This window comes from Procambarus clarkii, chromosome 21, assembly GCF_040958095.1.
Source record: "Procambarus clarkii isolate CNS0578487 chromosome 21, FALCON_Pclarkii_2.0, whole genome shotgun sequence".
Lineage (NCBI taxonomy): Eukaryota > Metazoa > Arthropoda > Malacostraca > Decapoda > Cambaridae > Procambarus > Procambarus clarkii.
Window position 1 is genome coordinate 6,308,493 of NC_091170.1, and position 18,189 is coordinate 6,326,681.

Consider the following 18,189-nt stretch of genomic DNA (forward strand, 5'->3'; position numbering starts at 1 on the left):
AGTCCACTCTCACTGTATGTAGTGGACAGATAGAGGTTGGAGACAAACATATTGTGTGATTATTTTTGTTTATGTGTTAAAGGGGAAACAATTTTATTGGAGTGTCGATGGGTTGCAGGTTTGTCTTTGGGGAAGAAGTTGCTGAGAACTTCGAAGCCAGCATAGATGAAGTAATTGATGAGACTCCAAGGTAGTGAAGCAGAGGACCTCGAGCTGTGAGGAGAAGCAGTGAAGAGGAGTGTCACATGCTTCTGTAGAGGTGGAGAAGCACCATAGTTGCTCGAGGAAACCTCATGGTGTAGCAGCCAAGAGAGCTGTGGAGGAACCTAGCAGAAGGGTGAAGCACCTTAGTTGCTCAAGAAAACTTCATGATAGCAGCCTGAAGGAGCTGCAGAGGATCCTGGTAGTGAAGCCCGGAAGAACCTAAAGATATTAGGGTAGGGAACTTCCAGAGGTGGAAGGGAAGTTCTGGTGGATTACTTATAGGGAGTTGATAGTGTTTGGTTGTCATTAGCGTACAAGACGCAGTGAGAGGTGAGTGACTGTTTGCATTCTTATGTCAAGGAGTGATTTATACTGAAGTTTAGAGTTACAGTCGTAGGCTTGATTACCTACAGATGTATGTGTTCTAGGGCTGATAGAGTGATCGATTGGTCATTGTTGTGTATCAATGAATATTTATACTGATATATGTTATTGCATTCATATGCTGATTTTCTTTGTACACATTTATAGATACATATATATATTCTCTTGCTGATGGTGCAACAGTGTATGTAGACTTGATCAACTTGGGGAGCTTGATAGTATCAGGTGGTGAACCAGGAGATAGGATACCACTTGATAAGCTGATGATAGAGTTCTGATGGTGTTGGAGTGCAACCTGATTGTAATATTATAGAGTATAGGATTCATTATTATTATATGTGTGTATGTATCGTGTATGTGCTTTGTCCAGTAAATGTATCCCAATTTGCTGGTGTTTGCCCTTGTCCTAGTGAGGCTTCCCAGGAGGTAGTAAAGAAGGAGAGAGAGAGAGAAAGAACCAAGAACCACTGCCGTGGACAGGGTAAAAGGTAATACTAATAAGTCAAAAGGGGATTGAGGAGATCATATCACCTAAGGAGAGAGTGGGGAGTCACAGCGGCTCGAGTGGGTGTGTGCACGTGACAACGAGGCTAAGTGTTGGAGACGCGTCCCCTAAACGTGTGACGCTGAGCCCCTCTCCAAGAGCCAGAAGTGCCAAGGGTGATCTCCTAGTATAAGCACTCTACCGAGTTGTGGGTTGGGTTGTCCATAGAGAAGGATCAACGACGACAACACCAACCAACCCACAGACTATAATAAATTGGGGGCCTGTGTCCGGGAGAGTGAACTGACACACCCACACCCTGTCCAAGAGTGGATTTGTTCACCCTTGCTGAAATAGATAAACTGTGTGACCGCAGGTGTATACTCTCTCTCTTGGGAAGACTCACAGGACAAGATGGAGAAGGTGCAAGCGTTTGTGGAGTCAGGCAAGCCTGAGGACTTGGAAGGTTGCACGAGGGATCAATTGAAGCAAATAGCAGAAAAATGTGGCATTAGGTTGAAAGCATCTAAAGTAGCTGGGATGAAGGATGAGATCCTGAGGCAGTTGAGAGCCAGAAGTGAAGCGGCAGAACAAGGAGCCCAAAAAGGAGCTGAAAGTGGAAAGGAGGATGATGGGCAGGATGAAGTGAGATCTCAGGGATCGAGTAGGAGCAGCAAGAGTAGCCGCAGTAGCAGGAGTAGCCGGAATAGGAGCTTGGAGAGATTCCAGTTAGAGCTCCAGATGCAGCGTGAGGACAAGGAGAGACAGTTCCAGCTGGAAAAGATGAAATTAGAACTCCAGATGAAAAATGAAGCCGAGAAAGAAAAAGAGAAAACCAGACTGGAAATAGAAAAAGAAAAAGCCCAGGTCGAAAAAGAAAAAGAGAGAACAAAACAAATGCAGATAGAAGCGAATAGAACCTTGGCTGAGCAAAGGATTGAACATGGGTTGCCAGAGAGCACCACCCAGGTATCACACCCACCAGATGTTAGGGTTAGGGAGGACATTCCCTTGTTTGTTCCCGAAGAGGCAGAGAGCTTCTTCGAGCACTTTGAAAAAGTAGCCAGCATCAAGGAGTGGCCACAGGAGGAATGGGCCCAGCTGGTCCAGTTAAGATTGACCGGTGCAGCCAGGGAGGCATACACCGAATTGTCACTGGAAGAGTGCCAGGATTATGCCACGGTAAAGAGCAGCATATTGCGCTCGTTTCAGTTAACCCCAGAAGCTTATAGGAAGCGCTTCAGAGAAATGATCAAAGTTGGAGCATGTACGTTTGCTGAGACAGCAAGGGATCTGGAAAGACGATTCCAAAAGTGGATTGAGGCTGCTGGAGTTGGATCTTACGCTGACCTGAAGCAACTGATGGTCATGGAGAAGTTCTTGGAGATGATGCATCTCGAAACAAAGTTCAAGATCCAAGAAGCAGGGATAAAGGAGGTGAAAGATGCCGCAGATAGGGCGGATATGATTACCGAAGCATATAAGAGCTTGAGGGAGAACAGAGTGAGAAGCGAGGCGAGACGCAGCAATGGCAGACCCAGTGGAGTCTGGGGAGGAAGAAATTATGAGAGACCCAGAAGAGTCTGGGGTGAGAAAAATTTTGATAAATGGGCAGATAAAAGTAAGTACCCTAAAACTCAGAAGAGTAGGTCGCGTACTTCGTCTGAAAGTGAGGATGGAGGAGCTAAACGAGAAACTATTCGTGATCCAGGGAATCAAGAGTCCAGTAAAGCTCCACAGAGTACGAGTAGTATGTCTGGCCCGAGGAACTCCAATACGAGTGGGCAGAGTCAGAGTTACTCTGGTACATATAGAAGAGACTTTTCCCAGATGAGATGTTACAATTGTAACGGATTGGGTCACGTGATGCGAGACTGTCGGCAGGGCAAGAGAGTTGTGACCCTGGCCATGTGTGACCCCCAAAGTAAATATACTAATGTGTTCCTAGACAAACCACAGAGAGCGAACTTAGTGAACGAGAGGTATAGGCCGTTCATGAGCAAAGGTTGGATCAGAATAGGTAGCCAACCTGAGGTAGAAGTTGGTATCTTAAGAGATACCGGAGCTAATCAGAGCTTGATTGTGAGAAGCCTGATTGGGAACGATCGACGGTTAGCTGGCAGGAGTAAGATGAGAGTATATGGGTTATTGTCGGAGAGTGACATGCCCGTATGCACTGTCCAGCTAAGGTCGGAATATGTGTCGGCAGAGGTGATGTTGGGAGTGTGCCCCGACATACCTATTCCAGGAGTCCAAGTGATCCTGGGGAATGACTTGTGCGGGACAAAGGTGTTGACAAGAGTCATAGCGGAGACTGTGCCAGAGGAGTGCCCAGAAGGCCTCGGCACGGGTGGGACACCTGAGAGTGTGAACCTGACTGACATCCGAGAAGATGAGTCAGGAGGCCGCCAAGCCATTGAAAACCCTGTCTCGGTAGTGATGAAGGCAGAGGTGGCCGACAAGGAAGACACTGGAGAAGGTGAGACAGTGTCAATTCAACCGGTAGAAGATATCGACGTAGATATAGCGTGGCTGTTTGATGAAGGTCCAGCCCAGGAGAATGAAGTCTCAGTGAGGTCAAAAGTGAAGATGGCCCAGCCGAGGAAGACTCATGTGAAGAGAGCGGGCCTGAGTAGAGCCCAGACTGCTGAAATTAAGAGTCGGAAGGTGAACGCAACTGTGCTGAGTAGGAATGAGGAAAGATGTGGACATACGGAGGACGGGAGTAGAGCGTCAAGTGATCCACGAGCACAGAGGCATCTGGATAGTGGAGTTAAGTTGTTTGAGATGTCAGGAGTTGACATGTTCCACAGAAAACGTGAAGAAAAGATAGTGAAGAAGAGTAATAACCGAGAAAATGAAAGGAGAAGAGACAGTATGTGTGGAGAGATGCTTACGAGCACTCTGGGAGAGGTAAAGCGACATGTACGGTCGAGTGCTGTTGGATGTAGTACAGCGCTCGAAGAAACTTTTAGGGAACGAAGAAGAGTTGAAGGAGAAGAAATGGAGTTGTATAGAGGTGACAGGTGTGAGAAGAGGATGATGGTGCAAGCATGGATGAATAGAAGAAAGCCGAGGACTCGATGGAGGTCAAACAGGATGAGGTCTCGGATAAATGAGGAGACGAAAGGGAGAATCGTCGGTGAAGACAAGGGAGTGAAGTATGATGACAGGAGGCGGAAGTATAATGGCAGTAGATGGAAGTATGAAGACGACAGAGGAGGTACAGAGAGTAGACGTCTGACTCTGGACGTGAAGAGAAGAAGACGAGGAAACGGAGGGTGGAGACAGTAAGTAGAGTGGACCGATGGAGTGCAGGTGTCCGGGGAGGACAGCCTAGCCAAGAGGTGCCAGAGAAGTCAAATCGTTTATGAGAAGATCGTGTTTCTGGAGAGTTGTGAGCCGGATGTTGCAAGGAGCAACGAACTAATTGTAGACTCTTAAGGGAGTACGTAAGCAGATCAACCGTTCGAACCAATCGGTTGAAGAACGAGACAGCATGGTGGCGGATGTATTATCCCGAGCTTTGCCACTAGAATAACTCTCAAAATAAGGGGAGGGGAGTGTTATGATCTCAGCCTGCAGGAGAAACGAGTCTCCCTCCTTGAGAGTTATTCATCAAGCCTGACCTGATTAGAAGGTCTAGCAAATATTGAGGTAATAATCCATATGTAAAATAGTTGCTTGGATATGTATAACAATTTGAGATTATGGGCAATGAAGAAGAAAACAGATAAATGACTGGCTAGGAGATGTGGACATTTTGCTGGAGGCGTGAGGCTCGCTTCCGGAGGACCTTGACCTCACTTGAGTGCCAGACATCGCAGGGGAAAAGCCGCGCTCCGTTGAGCTCCCGTCAGAAGGGAACCCCTAGTGATATATCTCGAAGAGAAGAGAAGTGTGTAGACGTGCCAGCTGTGGAACCGAGCTGGGAACGTTGTAGTCTCAAGTCCTGGTCGACGAGCAGAGTTTAATAAGCTGCTCAGAGGCATTATTGTGGGCCGTGGAAGCGCCCTGACCAAGCCTCGTCAGAGGAAGAAGCGCCCTCGACCAGACGATCTGTGGTAAGCACGATATACGCCAGTTCATAGTGATTGCTTGTAGTTAGTCGTGTGCCCAGCGACAGTAGCAATGTTTATTTATAAGTTAGACATGTTTTAATAAGGCAGAAAGCCTGAAATAAGAGAGTGGAGAGGGAGGAACACGGAGCGACGTCCGTCCCCTCTGAGCTCTGACAGACGACTGAGGGAGCCCGGCTCCTGACGGAGGACGACCCTCCCAGCGAGTGAGGACCGCCGCCAGGCGAAATGGAGTATGGACCCGCCCAAAACGGGGGAGTCCACTCTCAATGTATGTAGAGGACAGATAGAGGTTGGAGACAAACATATTGTGTGATTATTTTTGTTTATGTGTTAAAGGGGAAACAATTTTATTGGAGTGTCGATGGGTTGCAGGTTTGTCTTTGGGGAAGAAGTTGCTGAGAACTTCGAAGCCAGCATAGATGAAGTAATTGATGAGACTCCAAGGTAGTGAAGCAGAGGACCTCGAGTTGTGAGGAGAAGCAGTGAAGAGGAGTGTCACATGCTTCTGTAGAGGTGGAGAAGCACCATAGTTGCTTGAGGAAACCTCATGGTGTAGCAGCCAAGAGAGCTGTGGAGGAACCTAGCAGAAGGGTGAAGCACCTTAGTTGCTCAAGAAAACTTCATGATAGCAGCCTGAAGGAGCTGCAGAGGATCCTGGTAGTGAAGCCTGGAAGAACCTAAAGATATTAGGGTAGGGAACTTCCAGAGGTGGAAGGGAAGTTCTGGTGGATTACTTATAGGGAGTTGATAGTGTTTGGTTGTCATTAGCGTACAAGACGCAGTGAGAGGTGAGTGACTGTTTGCATTCTTATGTCAAGGAGTGATTTATACTGAAGTTTAGAGTTACAGTCGTAGGCTTGATTACCTACAGATGTATGTGTTCTAGGGCTGATAGAGTGATCGATTGATCATTGTTGTGTATCAATGAATATTTATACTGATATATGTTATTGCATTCATATGCTGATTTTCTTTGTACACATTTATAGATACATATATATATTCTCTTGCTGATGGTGCAACAGTGTATGTAGACTTGATCAACTTGGAGAGCTTGATAGTATCAGGTGGTGAACCAGGAGATAGGATACCACTTGATAAGCTGATGATAGAGTTCTGATGGTGTTGGAGTGCAACCTGATTGTAATATTATAGAGTATAGGATTCATTATTATTATATGTGTGTATGTATCGTGTATGTGCTTTGTCCAGTAAATGTATTCCAATTTGCTGGTGTTTGCCCTTGTCCTAGTGAGGCTTCCCAGGAGGTAGTAAAGAAGGAGAGAGAGAGAGAAAGAACCAAGAACCACTGCCGTGGACAGGGTAAAAGGTAATACTAATAAGTCAAAAGGGGATTGAGGAGATCATATCACCTAAGGAGAGAGTGGGGAGTCACAGCAGCTCGAGTGGGTGTGTGCACGTGACAACGAGGCTAAGTGTTGGAGACGCGTCCCCTAAACGTGTGACGCTGAGCCCCTCTCCAAGAGCCAGAAGTGCCAAGGGTGATCTCCTAGTATAAGCACTCTACCGAGTTGTGGGTTGGGTTGTCCATAGAGAAGGATCAACGACGACAACACCAACCAACCCACAGACTATAATAAATTGGGGGCCTGTGTCCGGGAGAGTGAACTGACACACCCACACCCTGTCCAAGAGTGGATTTGTTCACCCTTGCTGAAATAGATAAACTGTGTGACCGCAGGTGTATACTCTCTCTCTTGGGAAGACTCACAGGACAAGATGGAGAAGGTGCAAGCGTTTGTGGAGTCAGGCAAGCCTGAGGACTTGGAAGGTTGCACGAGGGATCAATTGAAGCAAATAGCAGAAAAATGTGGCATTAGGTTGAAAGCATCTAAAGTAGCTGGGATGAAGGATGAGATCCTGAGGCAGTTGAGAGCCAGAAGTGAAGCGGCAGAACAAGGAGCCCAAAAAGGAGCTGAAAGTGGAAAGGAGGATGATGGGCAGGATGAAGTGAGATCTCAGGGATCGAGTAGGAGCAGCAAGAGTAGCCGCAGTAGCAGGAGTAGCCGGAATAGGAGCTTGGAGAGATTCCAGTTAGAGCTCCAGATGCAGCGTGAGGACAAGGAGAGACAGTTCCAGCTGGAAAAGATGAAATTAGAACTCCAGATGAAAAATGAAGCCGAGAAAGAAAAAGAGAAAACCAGACTGGAAATAGAAAAAGAAAAAGCCCAGGTCGAAAAAGAAAAAGAGAGAACAAAACAAATGCAGATAGAAGCGAATAGAACCTTGGCTGAGCAAAGGATTGAACATGGGTTGCCAGAGAGCACCACCCAGGTATCACACCCACCAGATGTTAGGGTTAGGGAGGACATTCCCTTGTTTGTTCCCGAAGAGGCAGAGAGCTTCTTCGAGCACTTTGAAAAAGTAGCCAGCATCAAGGAGTGGCCACAGGAGGAATGGGCCCAGCTGGTCCAGTTAAGATTGACCGGTGCAGCCAGGGAGGCATACACCCAATTGTCACTGGAAGAGTGCCAGGATTATGCCACGGTAAAGAGCAGCATATTGCGCTCGTTTCAGTTAACCCCAGAACCTTATAGGAAGCGCTTCAGAGAAATGATCAAAGTTGGAGCATGTACGTTTGCTGAGACAGCAAGGGATCTGGAAAGACGATTCCAAAAGTGGATTGAGGCTGCTGGAGTTGGATCTTACGCTGACCTGAAGCAACTGATGGTCATGGAGAAGTTCTTGGAGATGATGCATCTCGAAACAAAGTTCAAGATCCAAGAAGCTGGGATAAAGGAGGTGAAAGATGCCGCAGATAGGGCGGATATGATTACCGAAGCATATAAGAGCTTGAGGGAGAACAGAGTGAGAAGCGAGGCGAGACGCAGCAATGGCAGACCCAGTGGAGTCTGGGGAGGAAGAAATTATGAGAGACCCAGAAGAGTCTGGGGTGAGAAAAAATTTGATAAATGGGCAGATAAAAGTAAGTACCCTAAAACTCAGAAGAGTAGGTCGCGTACTTCGTCTGAAAATGAGGATGGAGGAGCTAAACGAGAAACTATTCGTGATCCAGGGAATCAAGAGTCCAGTAAAGCTCCACAGAGTACGAGTAGTATGTCTGGCCCGAGGAACTCCAATACGAGTGGGCAGAGTCAGAGTTACTCTGGTACATATAGAAGAGACTTTTCCCAGATGAGATGTTACAATTGTAACGGATTGGGTCACGTGATGCGAGACTGTCGGCAGGGCAAGAGAGTTGTGACCCTGGCCATGTGTGACCCCCAAAGTAAATATACTAATGTGTTCCTAGACAAACCACAGAGAGCGAACTTAGTGAACGAGAGGTATAGGCCGTTCATGAGCAAAGGTTGGATCAGAATAGGTAGCCAACCTGAGGTAGAAGTTGGTATCTTAAGAGATACCGGAGCTAATCAGAGCTTGATTGTGAGAAGCCTGATTGGGAACGATCGACGGTTAGCTGGCAGGAGTAAGATGAGAGTATATGGGTTATTGTCGGAGAGTGACATGCCCGTATGCACTGTCCAGCTAAGGTCGGAATATGTGTCGGCAGAGGTGATGTTGGGAGTGTGCCCCGACATACCTATTCCAGGAGTCCAAGTGATCCTGGGGAATGACTTGTGCGGGACAAAGGTGTTGACAAGAGTCATAGCGGAGACTGTGCCAGAGGAGTGCCCAGAAGGCCTCGGCACGGGTGGGACACCTGAGAGTGTGAACCTGACTGACATCCGAGAAGATGAGTCAGGAGGCCGCCAAGCCATTGAAAACCCTGTCTCGGTAGTGATGAAGGCAGAGGTGGCCGACAAGGAAGACACTGGAGAAGGTGAGACAGTGTCAATTCAACCGGTAGAAGATATCGACGTAGATATAGCGTGGCTGTTTGATGAAGGTCCAGCCCAGGAGAATGAAGTCTCAGTGAGGTCAAAAGTGAAGATGGCCCAGCCGAGGAAGACTCATGTGAAGAGAGCGGGCCTGAGTAGAGCCCAGACTGCTGAAATTAAGAGTCGGAAGGTGAACGCAACTGTGCTGAGTAGGAATGAGGAAAGATGTGGACATACGGAGGACGGGAGTAGAGCGTCAAGTGATCCACGAGCACAGAGGCATCTGGATAGTGGAGTTAAGTTGTTTGAGATGTCAGGAGTTGACATGTTCCACAGAAAACGTGAAGAAAAGATAGTGAAGAAGAGTAATAACCGAGAAAATGAAAGGAGAAGAGACAGTATGTGTGGAGAGATGCTTACGAGCACTCTGGGAGAGGTAAAGCGACATGTACGGTCGAGTGCTGTTGGATGTAGTACAGCGCTCGAAGAAACTTTTAGGGAACGAAGAAGAGTTGAAGGAGAAGAAATGGAGTTGTATAGAGGTGACAGGTGTGAGAAGAGGATGATGGTGCAAGCATGGATGAATAGAAGAAAGCCGAGGACTCGATGGAGGTCAAACAGGATGAGGTCTCGGATAAATGAGGAGACGAAAGGGAGAATCGTCGGTGAAGACAAGGGAGTGAAGTATGATGACAGGAGGCGGAAGTATAATGGCAGTAGATGGAAGTATGAAGACGACAGAGGAGGTACAGAGAGTAGACGTCTGACTCTGGACGTGAAGAGAAGAAGACGAGGAAACGGAGGGTGGAGACAGTAAGTAGAGTGGACCGATGGAGTGCAGGTGTCCGAGGAGGACAGCCTAGCCAAGAGGTGCCAGAGAAGTCAAATCGTTTATGAGAAGATCGTGTTTCTGGAGAGTTGTGAGCCGGATGTTGCAAGGAGCAACGAACTAATTGTAGACTCTTAAGGGAGTACGTAAGCAGATCAACCGTTCGAACCAATCGGTTGAAGAACGAGACAGCATGGTGGCGGATGTATTATCCCGAGCTTTGCCACTAGAATAACTCTCAAAATAAGGGGAGGGGAGTGTTATGATCTCAGCCTGCAGGAGAAACGAGTCTCCCTCCTTGAGAGTTATTCATCAAGCCTGACCTGATTAGAAGGTCTAGCAAATATTGAGGTAATAATCCATATGTAAAATAGTTGCTTGGATATGTATAACAATTTGAGATTATGGGCAATGAAGAAGAAAACAGATAAATGACTGGCTAGGAGATGTGGACATTTTGCTGGAGGCGTGAGGCTCGCTTCCGGAGGACCTTGACCTCACTTGAGTGCCAGACATCGCAGGGGAAAAGCCGCGCTCCGTTGAGCTCCCGTCAGAAGGGAACCCCTAGTGATATATCTCGAAGAGAAGAGAAGTGTGTAGACGTGCCAGCTGTGGAACCGAGCTGGGAACGTTGTAGTCTCAAGTCCTGGTCGACGAGCAGAGTTTAATAAGCTGCTCAGAGGCATTATTGTGGGCCGTGGAAGCGCCCTGACCAAGCCTCGTCAGAGGAAGAAGCGCCCTCGACCAGACGATCTGTGGTAAGCACGATATACGCCAGTTCATAGTGATTGCTTGTAGTTGGTCGTGTGCCCAGCGACAGTAGCAATGTTTATTTATAAGTTAGACATGTTTTAATAAGGCAGAAAGCCTGAAATAAGAGAGTGGAGAGGGAGGAACACGGAGCGACGTCCGTCCCCTCTGAGCTCTGACAGACGACTGAGGGAGCCCGGCTCCTGACGGAGGACGACCCTCCCAGCGAGTGAGGACCGCCGCCAGGCGAAATGGAGTATGGACCCGCCCAAAACGGGGGAGTCCACTCTCAATGTATGTAGAGGACAGATAGAGGTTGGAGACAAACATATTGTGTGATTATTTTTGTTTATGTGTTAAAGGGGAAACAATTTTATTGGAGTGTCGATGGGTTGCAGGTTTGTCTTTGGGGAAGAAGTTGCTGAGAACTTCGAAGCCAGCATAGATGAAGTAATTGATGAGACTCCAAGGTAGTGAAGCAGAGGACCTCGAGTTGTGAGGAGAAGCAGTGAAGAGGAGTGTCACATGCTTCTGTAGAGGTGGAGAAGCACCATAGTTGCTTGAGGAAACCTCATGGTGTAGCAGCCAAGAGAGCTGTGGAGGAACCTAGCAGAAAGGTGAAGCACCTTAGTTGCTCAAGAAAACTTCATGATAGCAGCCTGAAGGAGCTGCAGAGGATCCTGGTAGTGAAGCCTGGAAGAACCTAAAGATATTAGGGTAGGGAACTTCCAGAGGTGGAAGGGAAGTTCTGGTGGATTACTTATAGGGAGTTGATAGTGTTTGGTTGTCATTAGCGTACAAGACGCAGTGAGAGGTGAGTGACTGTTTGCATTCTTATGTCAAGGAGTGATTTATACTGAAGTTTAGAGTTACAGTCGTAGGCTTGATTACCTACAGATGTATGTGTTCTAGGGCTGATAGAGTGATCGATTGATCATTGTTGTGTATCAATGAATATTTATACTGATATATGTTATTGCATTCATATGCTGATTTTCTTTGTACACATTTATAGATACATATATATATTCTCTTGCTGATGGTGCAACAGTGTATGTAGACTTGATCAACTTGGGGAGCTTGATAGTATCAGGTGGTGAACCAGGAGATAGGATACCACTTGATAAGCTGATGATAGAGTTCTGATGGTGTTGGAGTGCAACCTGATTGTAATATTATAGAGTATAGGATTCATTATTATTATATGTGTGTATGTATCGTGTATGTGCTTTGTCCAGTAAATGTATTCCAATTTGCTGGTGTTTGCCCTTGTCCTAGTGAGGCTTCCCAGGAGGTAGTAAAGAAGGAGAGAGAGAGAGAAAGAACCAAGAACCACTGCCGTGGACAGGGTAAAAGGTAATACTAATAAGTCAAAAGGGGATTGAGGAGATCATATCACCTAAGGAGAGAGTGGGGAGTCACAGCGGCTCGAGTGGGTGTGTGCACGTGACAACGAGGCTAAGTGTTGGAGCCGCATCCCCTAAACGTGTGACGCTGAGCCCCTCTCCAAGAGCCAGAAGTGCCGAGGGTGATCTCCTAGTATAAGCACTCTACCGAGTTGTGGGTTGGGTTGTCCATAGAGAAGGATTAACGACGACAACACCAACCAACCCACAGACTATAATAGTGTGTGTGTGTGTGTGTGTGTGTGTGTTTGTGTGTGTGTTTACGTGTGTGTTTACGTGTGTGTTTACGTGTGTTTGTGTGTGTGTGTGTTTGTTATGATGGCAATGTAATAAAAGTCCTTTCCGGTCATTTTTACCTACCAAGAAAGATCGCAGACAGCCGAAACTGTAATTTAAGTTAAAAAGGAGCAAGTCTTAAACACATTCTTGCATAATATTTGGCAGTAAAGCAGTAAATTGTTGCAGATTAAAATAGAAAATGGCGCCCGAGCTTCTGCTGACACATCCCGGAACTTTTGGAGTGCAGTGATGCATGCCTTAGGCTCTCATAACGAGAAAGGTGAGTTGTGGTAGCTCAGATGCTCCGCCAATCATCGACGAGTTTTCTGTGACGTCTTTGGCAGACAGGGCACCCGCCCCAGGGAGCAAGCCTTATTTACTATTCATTGTTGAGCAAGACTCCAGATGAGGAGGTTGCGAACTTGGGCGCTCCCACAAAAATCAACAGATTTGAATCTTAAGTGGTGGGTTGAGCCCAGAAGAAAGGTAACTGAACTTCGATCATACCTGAGATGCCAAGGGGGCTATTTTGGAAGAAGGTCGGAAAGAGTATTGTCGGCGAAGGGACCTGCTGAGAGTGCGAAGCATAGGATAGCGTTCCGAGTTTAGTGAAAGGAGCTGCAAGTACCTTCATTTGGAGCTTGGTGGGTCACACAAATGGATTGACCATCGAAGTGGTCCCGACCAGTGAGCGTCGGAAGTAGTAACGACCTGGTGTGTGTGAATTCACAAGGAGTAGCCGTTGAAGAAGCTAGTGAAGTCACGACCGAGGTCACGGTAAGCAAATTATCCTTTGATGTTTGCCTGTGAAGATGTAAGTAAAATGTTGTTTGTGACCCCTAGAAAAGGAGTGTTTTATTTAACTGTGCCAACGAAGAGGCTGTGGACACTCGTGTATTGACATCAACCAATTCTATAGTAACAGTGAAGTGAGCTTGCAAAGTAGAATTTAATATCTTTGCTAGCTTATTAATACAGTGAACACAGTGAACAGACTGTGACGGCGCCCTGTATCGAGACTTACCCAACTAGTAATGTCGGACATGCTATTCCATAGCAGTGAATCAGTGCACTGGGCACTGATATAAGGCTACTAGGAAAAGGTACATTTAGAAGAGCGACGAGTGCCAAGGAAGGCCCAGTGTTGACACCAGCGTTGAAAGCCCCGCAGAACGCGTCCCCCTGGTGCTTCGAGAGGATCAGCACCAGGTCTGTGTTACCCAAGGAAGGACGAGGATAAGGGGGACGCCAGACAACAACCGAGGATGTGGTAACGGAACTTCAGTGAGCTGGCATCACATGGAAGCTACGAACCCCTGAAGATGCCATTCTTTCCTAGTGAAGCAATCTACCCCTCTCATTTCCCCTTGTTGACCAAGCGTTTCCAATGTATCCTGAAGGAATTTAATTTTTATTGTTATTATTATTATATATATATATGTGTATATATATATATATATATATATATATATATATATATATATATATATATATATATATATATATATATATATATATACATATATATATATTAGTATATTTTGGTAGCAGTGAGTGTTTCCTGTAGACATATATTATTAAATATGACCGAAAAAGTAAGATTAATAATTCTAACACGAATTTTCTCAATATTTCTTATGTTTCTTTTCACTGTCGATGGTAATTGAAAAACCAATTCTCCAAAATTCATTTTTATTTCTAGTCTGACGCGACACTTGAACGCGTTTCGTAATAACTTATTACATTTTCAAAGACTTTAGTTTACACACACACAACTATAACCTGCAAACACTAAACAGAGTTTAAAAAGCATTCATTTTATACCTGCATTTGGGTGAGGTGATATGTTACAACAGTTTTGGGTGAGGTGAAAACAAACTGTCAACACAAGACAGAACACGAAACAATGGGTATAATATTGGGTAAGTTAAAGGGAAGAATGGAAGTAACTGCAAAGAGCCTATTGGCCCATATTTCTTGATGCTTATATATTGGTGCAGAGTCTTGAAGTGGGAAGAATATACTTGTGCATTAATAGGCTGTTGATTGCTGGAGTTGACTTCTTAATGTGTAGAGCCTCGCAGATATGACCTCCGTGTTTTTTGTTAAGACTTCTCTGGTGATGGTCTGGTTGTGGGAAGAGATTATATGTTCGTTAATGGAGCCCTGTTGCTTATGCATCGTTAATCGCCTGGAAAGAGATGTTGTTGTCTTGCCTTTATACTGAGTTCTTAGAAGCTTACAGTCCCCAAGTAGGCATTTGAAGGCATAGACGACATTGGTCTCTTTTAAAGCGTTCTGCTCTGTGTCTGAAGAGTTTCTCATGAGTAGGTTGGCCGTTTTCTTGGTTTTATAGTAAATCGCCAATTGTATCTTCTGATTTTTGTCTGTAGGGATAACGTTTCTATTAACAATATCTTTCAGGACCCCTTCCTCCATTTTATGAGCTGTGGAAAAGAAGTTCCTGTAAAATAGCCTAATAGGGGGTACAGGTGTTGTTAGTTGTCTCTTCAGAGGTTGCATGGCGTTTCACCTTCCTTCTTATGATGTCTTCAACGAAACCATTGGAGAAGCCGTTGTTGACTAGGACCTGCCATACCCTACAGAGTTCTTCATTGACTTGCTTCCATCCTGAGCTGTGACTGAGAGCACGGTCGACAAACTCGTTAACAACACTCCTCTTGTACCTGTCTGGGCAGTCACTGTTGGCATTGAGGCACATTCCTAAGTTTGTTTCCTTAGTGTAGACTGCAGTGCGGAAACCTCCGCTCCTTTCCATGACTGTTACATCTAGAAAGGGCAGCTTCCCATCCTTCTCCATCTCCTAAGTGAAACGCAACACAGAATTCCGCTCAAATGCCTCGTTCAGCTCCTGCAGATGTCTGACATCAGGTACCTGTGTAAAAATGTAGTCAACATACCTGCAGTATATGGCCGGTTTCAAGTTCATGTCGACTAAGACCTTCTGTTCGATGGTACCCATGTAGAAGTTCGCAAACAGGACACCTAGGGGAGAACCCATGGCGACCCCATCTACTTGCTTATACATGTGTCCATCCGGGCTCAAGAAGGGTGCCTCTTTAGTACAAGCTTGGAGTAGTTTCCTTAGACTGTTTTCTGGTATGTCAAGAGGAGTACAGGCCGGATCACGGTACACTCTGTCGGCTATCATCCCGATTGTTTCATCCACAGGTTCGTTGGTAAACAGAGATTCTACGTCCAACGAGGCTCTTATCCCTGTGGCCCGTGTTCCCCGCAGCAAGTCAACAAATTCCTTTGGAGACTTCAGGCTGAAGGCGCAAGGGACATAAGGAGTCAGCAAGCCATTGAGTCGTTTCGCCAGTCTGTACGTGGGTGTGGGTATCTGGCTAATGATTGGCCGAAGTGGGTTTCCAGGCTTGTGTGTCTTGACATTTCCATACGCATATCCAGGTTAATATTCCCCAATAATCTTTGGCAGGTGGAGTACAGATTTCTTGGTGTTCACAGTGACCTTCTTTGGTAAGAAGGTCACCACCAAAGATTCCTTACAAGCAGAACTTATTGCGAAAGGAGGAAAGAATCGAGGCAACTACAGAAGCACCATACTGTCCCCCAAGCTCAAAGCGGCAGCTAAGAGCCTTCGTGAGAACAAGGAGATAATTGTCAGGAGAGGCGACAAGTCGCAAATATACGTCATTCTTAAAAAAGACGAATATCTGGCGAATATGAACCTCATACTCTCTGACCAAACTAAATTCCAAAGGGTAACGAAGGACACTACAGCTGAACTGAAAGCAAAGGTCAACAAATTGATCGAAACTGTGAACGCCAAGAAATCTGGACTCCACCTGCCAAAGATTATTGGGGAATATAAAACTGGATATGCATATGGAAATGTCAAGACACAAGCCTGGAAACTCACTTCGGCCAATCATCAGCCAGATACCCACACCCACGTACAGACTGGCGAAACGACTCAATGGCTTGCTGACTCCTTATGTCCCTTGCGCCTTTAACCTGAAGTCTCCAAAGGAATTTGTTGACTTGCTGCGGGGAACACGGGCCACAGGGATAAGAGCCTCGTTGGACGTAGAATCTCTGTTTACCAACGTACCTGTGGATGAAACAATCGGGATGATAGCCGACAGAGTGTACCGTGATCCGGCCTGTACTCCTCTTGACATACCAGAAAACAGTCTAAGGAAACTACTCCAAGCTTGTACTAAAGAGGCACCCTTCTTGAGCCCGGATGGACACATGTATAAGCAAGTAGATGGGGTCGCCATGGGTTCTCCCCTAGGTGTCCTGTTTGCAAACTTCTACATGGGTACCATCGAGCAAAAAGTCTTTGTCGACATGAACTTGAAACCGTCCATATACTGCAGGTATGTTGACGACATTTTTACACAGGTACCTGATGTCAGACATCTGCAGGAGCTGAAGGCGGCATTTGAGCGGAATTCTGTGTTGCGTTTCACTTACGAGATGGAGAAGGATGGGAAGCTGCCCTTTCTAGATGTAACAGTCATGGAAAGGAGCGGAGTTTTCCACACTGCAGTCTACACTAAGGAAACAAACATAGGAATGTGCGTGAATGCCAACAGTGACTGCCCGGACAGGTAGAAGAGGAGTGTTGTTAACGCTTATGTCGACCGTGCCCTCAGCCACAGCTCAGAATGGAAGCAAGTCGACGAAGAACTCTGTAGGGTAAGGCAGGTCCTAGTCAACAACGGCTTCTCCAATGGTTTCGTGGAAGACATCATAAGAAGGAAGGTGAAACGCCATGCAACCTCTGAAGAAACAACTAACACAACACCTATACCCCCTATTAGACTATTTTACAGGAACTTCTTTTCCACAGCCCATAAAACGGAGGAAAGGGTCCTGAAATATATTGTCAGTAGAAACGTTATCCCTACAGACAAAAATCAGAAGATACAACTGACGATTTACTATAAAACAAGAAAAACGGCCAGCCTACTCATGAGAAACTCTCCAGACACAAAGCAGAACGCTTTAAAAGAGACCAACGTCGTCTATGCCTTCAAATGCCCTCTTGGGGACTGTAAGCCTCAAAAAAACCAGTATATAGGCAAGACAACAACATCTCTTTCCAGGCGTTTAACGATGCATAAGCAACAGGACTCCATTAAGGAACATATAATCTCTTCCCACAAACAAACCATCACCAGAGAAATCTTAGCAAACAACACAGAAATCATCGATAGATACAGCGATAGCAGGCTGCTTGACGTCTGCGAGGCACTACACATCAAGAAGTCAACACCAGCAGTCAACAGCCAATTAACGCACAACTATATTCTACCCACTTCAAGACTCCGCTCCAATATAGAAGCATCAAGAAATATGGACCAATAGGCTTTCTACAATTACTTCCATTCAATACCCATTGTTTCGTGTTCTGTCTTGTGTTAGAATTTAATACCCATTTAATACCCATTGTTGAAAGTTCGTTTTCACCTCATCCACCTCACCCAAATGTAGATATAAACTCGAAGATGTGTAAAGCTCTATTCAGTTTCAGTTGTGTGTTTGTAAACTAAAGTCTTTGAAAATGTAATAAGTTTTACGAAACGCGCCCAAGTGTCGCGTCAGACTAGAAATAAAAATGAATTTTTGAGAATTGATCTTTGAATTACCATCAACAGTGAAAAGAAACGTAAGAAAGATTGAGAAAATTCGTGTTAGAATTATTAATCTTACTTTTTTGGTCATATTTAATAATATATGTCTACAGGAAAGACTGCTACCAAAATATACTAATATATATAAATGTATATATATACCAAGCCTGAATGGTCCCCAGGCATACATGCAACTGAAAACAACTCACATATTAGAAGTGACTCAAACCCATACTGCCAGGAGCACTATGCAACTGGTGTACCGACTGGTTTTTTGTGCCTTTTGTTTGTTTTTTGTACTTACGGTTCCCTGTGTGGTTCTGTTTTCTGTTATTAATGAC